This window comes from Eleutherodactylus coqui, chromosome 4 (assembly GCF_035609145.1).
Source record: "Eleutherodactylus coqui strain aEleCoq1 chromosome 4, aEleCoq1.hap1, whole genome shotgun sequence".
NCBI lineage: Eukaryota > Metazoa > Chordata > Amphibia > Anura > Eleutherodactylidae > Eleutherodactylus > Eleutherodactylus coqui.
In genome coordinates, this window is record NC_089840.1 from 70,806,717 (window position 1) to 70,815,806 (window position 9,090).

The 9,090-nt window shown below is 44.1% G+C and overlaps 1 long non-coding RNA gene across 1 annotated transcript in view; it reads left to right on the forward strand.

The window, feature by feature from the left end:
* LOC136624647 (uncharacterized) overlaps positions 1-8,562 on the forward strand; it is a 59,384-nt gene extending 50,822 nt beyond the window's left edge. The window contains exon 3 of the long non-coding RNA XR_010792368.1: positions 8,072-8,562. This is a non-coding gene — a long non-coding RNA (uncharacterized lncRNA). The remainder of the gene's footprint in view (positions 1-8,071) is intronic.
* The last annotated feature ends 528 nt before the right edge of the window (positions 8,563-9,090 follow it).

Below are 9,090 nucleotides of genomic sequence, written 5' to 3' on the forward strand. Positions count from 1 at the left end.
GCGCGCCACGGATCACATGCTAAGATATTGATACCAGGGCACGAACCTTTCACAGTAAGGCCTCATGTCCACGGGGAAAATCAGATCTGCTGCAGATTCTCCATGGAGAATCTGCAGCGGGTCCCTCCTGCCCCGCGGACATGAGCGCTGAAAATAACAATAAATAAGAATAAACTCACCTCCCATCCGCTCCGTTTCTTCTCTTCGCTGCGGCGTCATCTTCTCTCGTCGCGGCCGGATCTTCTTTCTTCGGCTCGGCGGATGTGCATGATGACGTCGGTGACGTGCCCCGCGCATGCGCCGGGCCGAAGCAAAATGATCCGGCCGCGACTGAGAGAAGATGGCGCCGCGCCGAAGAGAAGAACCGGAGCGTGTGAGTAAAATATGATTTTTGTCTCCCGCGGATCCGGACGGCTTCCATAGGCTTCAATAGAAGCCTGCGGGAGCCGTCCCCGCGGGAGACCCGCATGAAAATGGAGCATGGTCCAGATTTTTCCATGCTCCATTTTTTTTTAAATCACTTTTATTGACCATCCGCGGGTATTTATCTACCCGCGGGTGGTCAATGCATCCCTATGGGGTGCGGATCCGCGCACGGGAGAAGAGTTAAAATCCGCTGCGGATTTTAATTCTTATTTTGCCCGTGGACATGAGCCCTAAAGAGATAATGAGGAAATGTCAGTTACAATTCAATAATCTATATTTTGGTGACACAAAGCTGCTAGTTGCAAAGTGTTTTTCGTATCGTTCCAGAGGTGTTGCAGTTATTTCGTATTGTGCACAACGTAACATCCCTGAATTCAGTTAGTCGTAGCTAGTGTCCAATTACACCAAGGTAAAAGTTATACTGCTTTATCATGATCCTAACCTTCTGCACTTCCATTGCTTAGTTCCTAAATAAATATTGTACATTTTGATTACTCCATCTGCTGCATTGTATACTGAATCCTGTGTTGCTCTACCACCATCTATGACACTTGTATTATTGGAACTAACTGTGTAACCAGAAAAAAGAGCACGATCCTTATAAGCAGCAATGATCTGAGGATGAAGCTAAAATTTCCCTATTATTACTGCTATTAATTGCCAGTGATATCACAGCTTAATCTTTTGTTAAATACATTAGATGGAAAGTGTGAGTATTTTTTCTATGGAGTTCTAATATCAAGATGGGGTCAGGAAGTCCACCTTCTGGGAGTGATATGGCACACAAGGGCAATTTGTCAAAATAGTGACAGCCTGACACATTGATTAAGTAGCTTGTAGATAGTTCTATTGATTAAAGTAAGATAAACCCTTTGTACATAGAGAAGAGTCTCGGCCAATATATAAGGGAATGATACAGCCATAGTAGCACCATGCAAAGGTGAGGGTGAGTTAAGTTTAAAGGAATGAGTATTCCACAAACCCTTCCTACCAGTTATCCTTCGCCCAGTATCTGACGGTGCTGATATACACCGAGTTGTTAGGGATTTTAGTTACAGTTTATTGTGCACTGAGTACTAAAGAAAGCCTTGGAGACAATTGATGAATTGATTTTAAAGAGTATATTCATTTTTCCATTTCCAGGGTGTAATCGTATAATGTGATAAGAACATCTGCACAGCGAACAAAGAGCACTGCTCCCAGTCAGCTGTTCTTATCGACACATCACTTGTGTCAGGAGCATTTGTCAAAGAACAATTGACGTAATGTGAATTATTGATATTTTACACCTCCATGTCTACTAAAGCCGATTGTTCAGGCTCGAAATGCCAAAAAGGACTTGCAATGTTGTGAAATAAAATGGAAACGTAAATACATGGCTTAGTCTAAAAAGATCAAATTTCGTGTCTTATTATGTTTTTAATAATAATACATATTAACTATATCTACCACAATTTCCCTGACTGTTCTGCAGCAGACTGGCATGTTTGAAAGTAAAAGAAATGGACAACAGTGACAACTGAGCTTATATTTTTGGGTATAGCATGGCTGTCCAGTTCAGGCCTTCGGCACACTAGTGTATTTTGGGGCCATGTGCTGTCCATGTAATTCCAATTCATTATAGCCTGTGAAGCTATACACATGGACGTTTTTTCACACGGACTGATGATCTGTATTAAAAAAATTTATGGCATGTCCTATTCCTGTCCGTTTAATGGATGCAGACTAGAACATGCCAATGAGGTCAATGCAATGCTGTGTGCGATGTATAATGGGCAGTACATGGACTGGTGTCTGTGTGATGCAAATTACGCCTGAGTTGAGTGCAACTCTTAGTTATGCTTATAGCTTTAGAAAAGTCATTCTGAAATACCCTGTTAGGGTGTGTTCACATGTAGCTGATTTGCTGTGATTTGTGTTGCAGATTTTCTTGTAAATGGGAGAATCCCTCCCTCATATTATATAACAGTTGTCATTAGGTCAGTGCACCTTTAGTAACCCCAGACCCTCCGAGGACGCCACGACGTTGGTGAAACATGTTGGGGAGTTTCAATGTTTCTTTCAGCTCAAACACGCAGACCTGGTGATATTATTTAGGCAGAGTCATTAGTCTGCAGCAGGGACCTGCTTGATATCTTATATAGCTACTAGCTAGAGATGAGCGAGCATACTCGCTAAGGCAAATTACTTGAGCGAATAGTGCCTTATGCGTGTACCTGCCCGCTCGTCTCAAAGGATTCAGGTGCCAGCAGGGGGCGGGGAGCGACGGGGGAGAGCGGGGTGGAACGGGGGGGAGATCTCTCTCTCACTCTCTCCCCCCCGCCGGCACCCGAATCTTTAGAGACGAGCGGGCAGGTACTCGCATAAGGCACTACTTGCTCGAGTGGTTTGCCTTAGCAAGTACGCTCGCTCATCTCTACTACTAGCTATTTAGGAGAGCTCTAGAAAGCCCAGTATGCAGCATAATGCAGCAGCACTGAATGATATGTATTATGGCTCAGTGTTCCTAGGTTTGCTGACAGGTGTTTGTAGTTTTAATTCTTATGCCTCTTAGTATTTTAATTTAGTTTTTCTATACTTTATGAGTTCAGCTACTGTGACAACACAAGTGGACTTCAGCTAGGGAGAACTGCTATGATATCACAAGTCACTATGAGTCAGATAAGCTGTTGTGACATCATAAGTGGGTTTCAGTCAGGTAAGTTGCTGTTACATCAGAAACGAGTTTCAGTCAGGTAAACTACTATGACATCACAGGTAAGTTTACGTCAGTTATACTACTGTGACATCACAAGTGGGTTTAGGTCAGGTAAGCTGCTGTCATATCACAAGTGGGTATCAGTCAGGTGAACAGCTATGAAATCACAAATGGGTTTCAGTCGGGTAGGCTTGTGTGACATCACAAGTGGGATTCCATCAGCATATCTGCTGTGACATCACAGTTGTGTTTCTGTCAGTTATACTACTATTGTGATCAGCAGGAATTTTCCTGCTGTTTTGTCATTTACTCGCTGTTAGAGCAGTTCCTGATTGGCTAGCCTTTCTTTCAGTATTCTTGGCCTCTGGTGTTTGTTGTTGGTTATAGCTGTTCTGACAGCTGGTCATGGCCAACAGCATACCCTACCTCTTGCTGTCATTCATGGCCAGCGCCATGTGCCTCATGTTTTCTGTGGCAGATGCTGCATCTTCTGTCAGTTTCTTGGTCTCCATAGGCTTGGTGTGTGGAAGATCTGCTTTTTAAAGGGAGAGCTTTTCTACCCTCAGTCAATCTGGACAAGTCTCTGGCTAGTTTAGGTACGCCCCCTGCTAGCTGATGCCCAAACAATTAGCCTCAAAGTGTGCAAAGGGGATTATAGTGTCAAGTCTGGCTTTGTTCTGTGCTAGTTCCACTAAACTTTCCTGACTTTGGCCTATTTGTTGACGACATTCATTCTGTCTGCTGCTCTCCCTGAACTTGGATTGTATCATCCTTAGAAAAGTATTTTGCCTGTCCTGACCTTCTTAGGCTGGGTTCACACAGGGCGGATTTGCAGTGGAAACTCCGTCTGGAATTTCGCTGTGGCAAATCCGCCTGCAGCCGCTAATCCCGGAATTGGCCAGCCATGTGGACGAGATTCCTCAGAAATCTTGTCCACACAGGACAGCGAATCCATCCTGGAAAAGCTGGTGCTGCAATGCGAATTCGCTAGCCACAGCATGTCAATTTTTTTCTTTTCCATTACGGCCGCGCTCTTCTTTATTGGAGCGCCAGCTGCAACGGAAAAGCTTGTGGCCGAGCCACTCCCAGCGGAAATCTCTCGTTTTTTTTGCTGCGGCCAAACCGCAAGATTTCCGTTGAGAATATGCCCAGTGAGAACCCAGCCTTAGGGCCCTTTTACATGGAACACTTGTCATTCAAAAAATTGTTGGCTTGTGCAAATTTGAACCATAATAATTCAGTGTAAACACGGCCAACAATTGAACAACAAATCACAATTTGTTTACTTCTCATTTTTTTTTTCATTTTATGCAGGCATAAAAGTCTTCCTGCGCTCATTCACACATCTGTGCGTGAAAACAGCGATTGTTCAGTGAATGTGACTGACTAAACGAGCGAGCAAATTAAATTTAAAAGATTTATCTGTCTGAATAAATTGTCCGAACGAGCTTTGTTTAAGTTTGTTTTCTTTTCTCTCTGGATCCTATTGCCCACATTGTTGTTCAGTGTTTTAGCTCTGCTTTCTATTACGGATATCTTTAGGGACTCTCGGGGACAGTGGGGTCTGGTATTTGGGTCAGCTGTGAGGATAGATTATTGGAAGGCTTAAGGAAAGTTAGAGTTAGGGTCAATTATTGTCAGATTTCTGTTCTCCACCTGCTTCATTATTTGATATCATCTTCTGATTACTATCACCATTCTGTTCTTGTCATTCATTGGTGATTTCATAGTCTTGTACCATGTTTCCCCAAAAGTAGGTCCTACCCCGATAATAAGACCTATCGGGTTTTCAGGGGAGGCTTGAAATATAAGTCCTCCCCTGAAAATAAAACCTAGCTCAGGTGCCCTACAAAAAAAAACAAAAAACACAATACTCACCTACTCTGCGGCATCCCGATGGTCTTCAGCGGTGCCGCGGTAAGCTGTGTCCTCCTCGTCTCACAGCGGAGCTTCTGCTGGCGATGAGGCTTTGAATACCCCGCCTAAAGCAAAGCGACCGCTGTGATTGGCTAATTGGGTGCCGGCAGCCAATCACAGCCGGCGCTTAATGAGCCAATCACAGCCATTTAGTGATGTCATTCACTGAATCACTGTGATTGGCTCATCGACCACAGTGACCTCCCAGCATGCCCCCGCTCTGCGATGAACCCAGCAGGCGCATGCGCAGAGCAGAGCCGGCTCATCACTAGTGACGTTTCTGTGCGGGCCTCTGCGAAGCTCGCACAGAAATAGGACATGCCGCGATTTGTTTTCCGTGCATGTTTTCATGCAGTCAAATGGTGGCTGCCTGCATAGGATTGCAATATCTAATGCAATCCTGGGGCAGCAGGCACAGGTGGAAATTCTGCAGGAAATCCATGTGCAGGTGGCCTTATTGTAGGTGGTAGATTCTATGTACAGTGCTGAAGAATATGTATGCACTATATAAAGGAAACCTGGTTTTATTGACTTTCTGGTTGTCCTGTTATTTGGGGCTAGCTAAGTGTTCAAAGACACTGTCAGTACCCATGAAAGGCAAGTGCAACAGGTAAAGTCCAGTCCTGCTGTCTTATGTCCAGTTGGCATTAGATAGACCCATTGTGACATCACAAATGGGTTTCTGTTAGGTAAGCTGCTGTGACGCTGCACATGGGTGCCAGTCAGTTAAGGCTGTGTGAAATCACAAGTTGGTTTCAAGTCAAGTAAGCTGCTGTGACATCACAGTTACATTTCAGTCACTGATGCATCTGTGACATTATAAGTGGCTTTCCATCTGGTATTATGATGTAGCATCACAACTACAGGATGGGCCACGGAAAAGTAGGCCACCTGAGACAATACTGAGACAGGAAGAACAAGCAAATGTATTGTTTTTTCCAAAGCTTTATTGATTCTTCTCAATCTTAAAACAGATGCTGGAAATGGTCCCCATTTGCCTCTGATTATTATCAGGCTGCACTTTCCGCTTTATATTTCCCCACAGATAAGCATTGCATGTGGACTAGTCAGGGGGACGTGCTGGCCAAAACCCCATGCTCATAGTTCGCTTTTCTGTAAACCACTTCATGAACCTATGCCAGTGAGTCATGGAAGGTTTAGCAATTAGCATGTTGCCCCATCTTGTTAGAAGAAGTACTATATTCTTTCTTCTGTTGTTAGTTGTTTGTAAAACTGTTTAAACATATCCAGATGAACCGTGATATTCACAGCTGATTCGAAGAAACTTTTAGCCCGCTATTCGTTTTTCTGGCATTGCAAAACCAAACACCATTTTTCTTGTCACGTAGTGGTGTTTTGTGAGTCAGGTGGATATTTTCAGTAGACCAGCATCTCGAATTCACGTGACCTGATAAATGAGACTACGCTTCCTCATAAAGTACAGCAATGGGTCCAAAAGTCCTCCAGCAATCATAGTCAGCAACTACATACAGTAATTCACACGTTTAGCTTTATCGAGCTCTTTCAGTTCCTGCACACGTTATTTGGTATGGTTTCAGGTTCAGAGATTTCAGCACTTGCTGAAACGTCATTCGTGATACACCAACTGGGATTGTCTCCAAGTTGATTTTCGAGGGCTATTTGCAACCTGCTGCTGAATGTCATGGACATCTTCAGACATCTGGACTGACGGAGGTCTCAGTTTCTTCATATTTGCAAAAGACCTGGTTTGGTGTCATTTCAGTTACCGAATACAACGTTTACCAGGTGGTTTTGTACCTGGGTACTTGTCGGCAAAGGCCTTTCGCGTTTCCTTAATTGATTTGCTTTGCACATACCCTTCTACAATAACTATACTCTGTTGTAGGAAGAACACCATCTTTCTGGCGTGACCTGCACAAAAGGAATAAATAGTAGGGTACAATAAAGCCAGAACACTGCACTTGGGATAACACGACTTCACTGGACAGGGTGCATGGGGCTACGGCCTCCTCCAAAGAGTGTAGTGCTGGGATCGGAGGCAGGCTATTTTTCTGTGACCCGCCCTGTAGTTTTGGTCAGTTAGGCCGGCTGCACACGAAAGGGTCAGTTTCCGCATGCAGAAGCCCGCATGTGAATCTGGCCGTGACCGCAGCTGGCGTCCGCACGTACCTGTCACTTTCTTCTTTGTTTTTCCCGCGCCATCGCTAGGTGATGGTGCTTGTACCTGCAACCTATCTGCAATGTCAATTGCGGGTGGGCCGTAGGCCGGACTGCTTCCATTGACTTCAATTGAAGCTGTCTGTGCGGAATCCGCACTAAAATAGAACATGCGGCAATTTTTCCTCCACTCGCGGAAATCCCAATTAATTTATGCAAGTGTGCAGAAAGAAGCGTTGTACATAGCATGTTACAAACGGTATTTAATGCAGGTCCACGGTGCGGACGCCAATCATGGATTCTGCAATGCAAATCCGTTCATGTGCAGCCAGCCTTAAGCACCTAGGAGCGCATACCATGTATACCATTAAATCAAGGAGCCCATATACTGTTCTTGCACAGGGGTCCCCTGATGTTGGCGTCCACCCCTGAGTTTATGGCAATGTGTGATAGGACCTCTGGAATAAATAACTAGACTTACGTACTCTTTGCACTACATATATGTCAGCTTTGAAGAATGATTCCTGACACTATAATATTGAAAGGGAATGGAGAAATTTATAACCTAAACAGGTATTTATATGCTTGAGAATTGCCCACTTGAGCGGAAAACATTAGCGACTGTAGCAGCTTGAGAGACCCTTATGGCAGGGGCGTAACTATAGGGGATGCAGGGGATGCGGTTGCACCCGGGCCCATGAGTCCTCTCTTCTCCATATAAGGAGCCCAGTACTATGAATAAAGCATTATAGTTGGGGGCCCTGCTACAGGTTTTGCATTGGGGCCCAGGAGCTTCAAGTTACGCCTCTGCCTTATGGTATGTTCCCACCGGACTAATTCATTGTGGAAAATCCACAGCTAATCTGCTAAACATTGTTTCTTTTGTTTCAGATTTCACTACGGAAATGCGTGATGGAGGATCGGAAGTGTTTCCCATTGATTTCAATGCGAAACCTAGCATTGCATCATCACACAACATATGAGAGCCATGCGATGCATTAAAGCTCCCAAAAATCCTGAACAAACACTCTTAACACTATTCCTTGCTGCTCTCTCATCAGCCTGAAGAACATCGTGAAACAGATTTTCCTTAAAAAGCTCCCTATTGTGTGGTCCAACAACTTGAAACTACTTGTTACAGGCTCTTTACAAAGTTTTTCATTAGTCCTAGTTTGATGTGAAGGGAGTAAATTCTTCTTAGAATCAACCAATGGTTCATTTTGTACATTTTGTGTACCAGGTTGAAGTGTTTCTCTTGCAGGTCAGTCTTTTTTTAATGTAACGAAGCTCATTAGCCCTACTGTGCCATTCACAAATGAAGCAACACTACTTGGGGTATCCCAACTGCAATCCCAATAGAAGTGCAATGATTTGGCATTACATTTAATACATTGCGATTCTCCATAATCGACACTTGTAAAAAATAAAAACTAAAGCTAATTACCAGTTTTGTCTGTCATTTTCATTTTTAGCAGCATCAAATCAATACAAATTAGCTACTTGTGTTCAATTTACAATTCTGTTGTTGAACGATGTTATTGTTTGTTTGAACGATTTTTTCAAGGATAATCGTTCCATCCAAAAGCACTTTGAGGACTTATTCAGATGGCTTTAAGCACAACCATGCTCACCGGCACGGAGCGTACTCGAAGATCTTCTCCTTCCCAAAGCGCAGGAGTTTGAAAAAAAACGTGGGAAGAGAGGTGCCAAACGATCTTTACCGCACATAATATTCGGGATAGATAGGACAAGTCCTATCTTTTCTCACCTGTACAATTAACAGGCAAGAATCCCAATAGTGAAAATAAAACCACCGAAATCCGGCCCTTTAGGAGGCTGTGATCATCATGGCCACATAAGGGGAAAACGCGCTAGTCTGAGTCTACCTCTAGGCCCCCTGTCCATGGCCG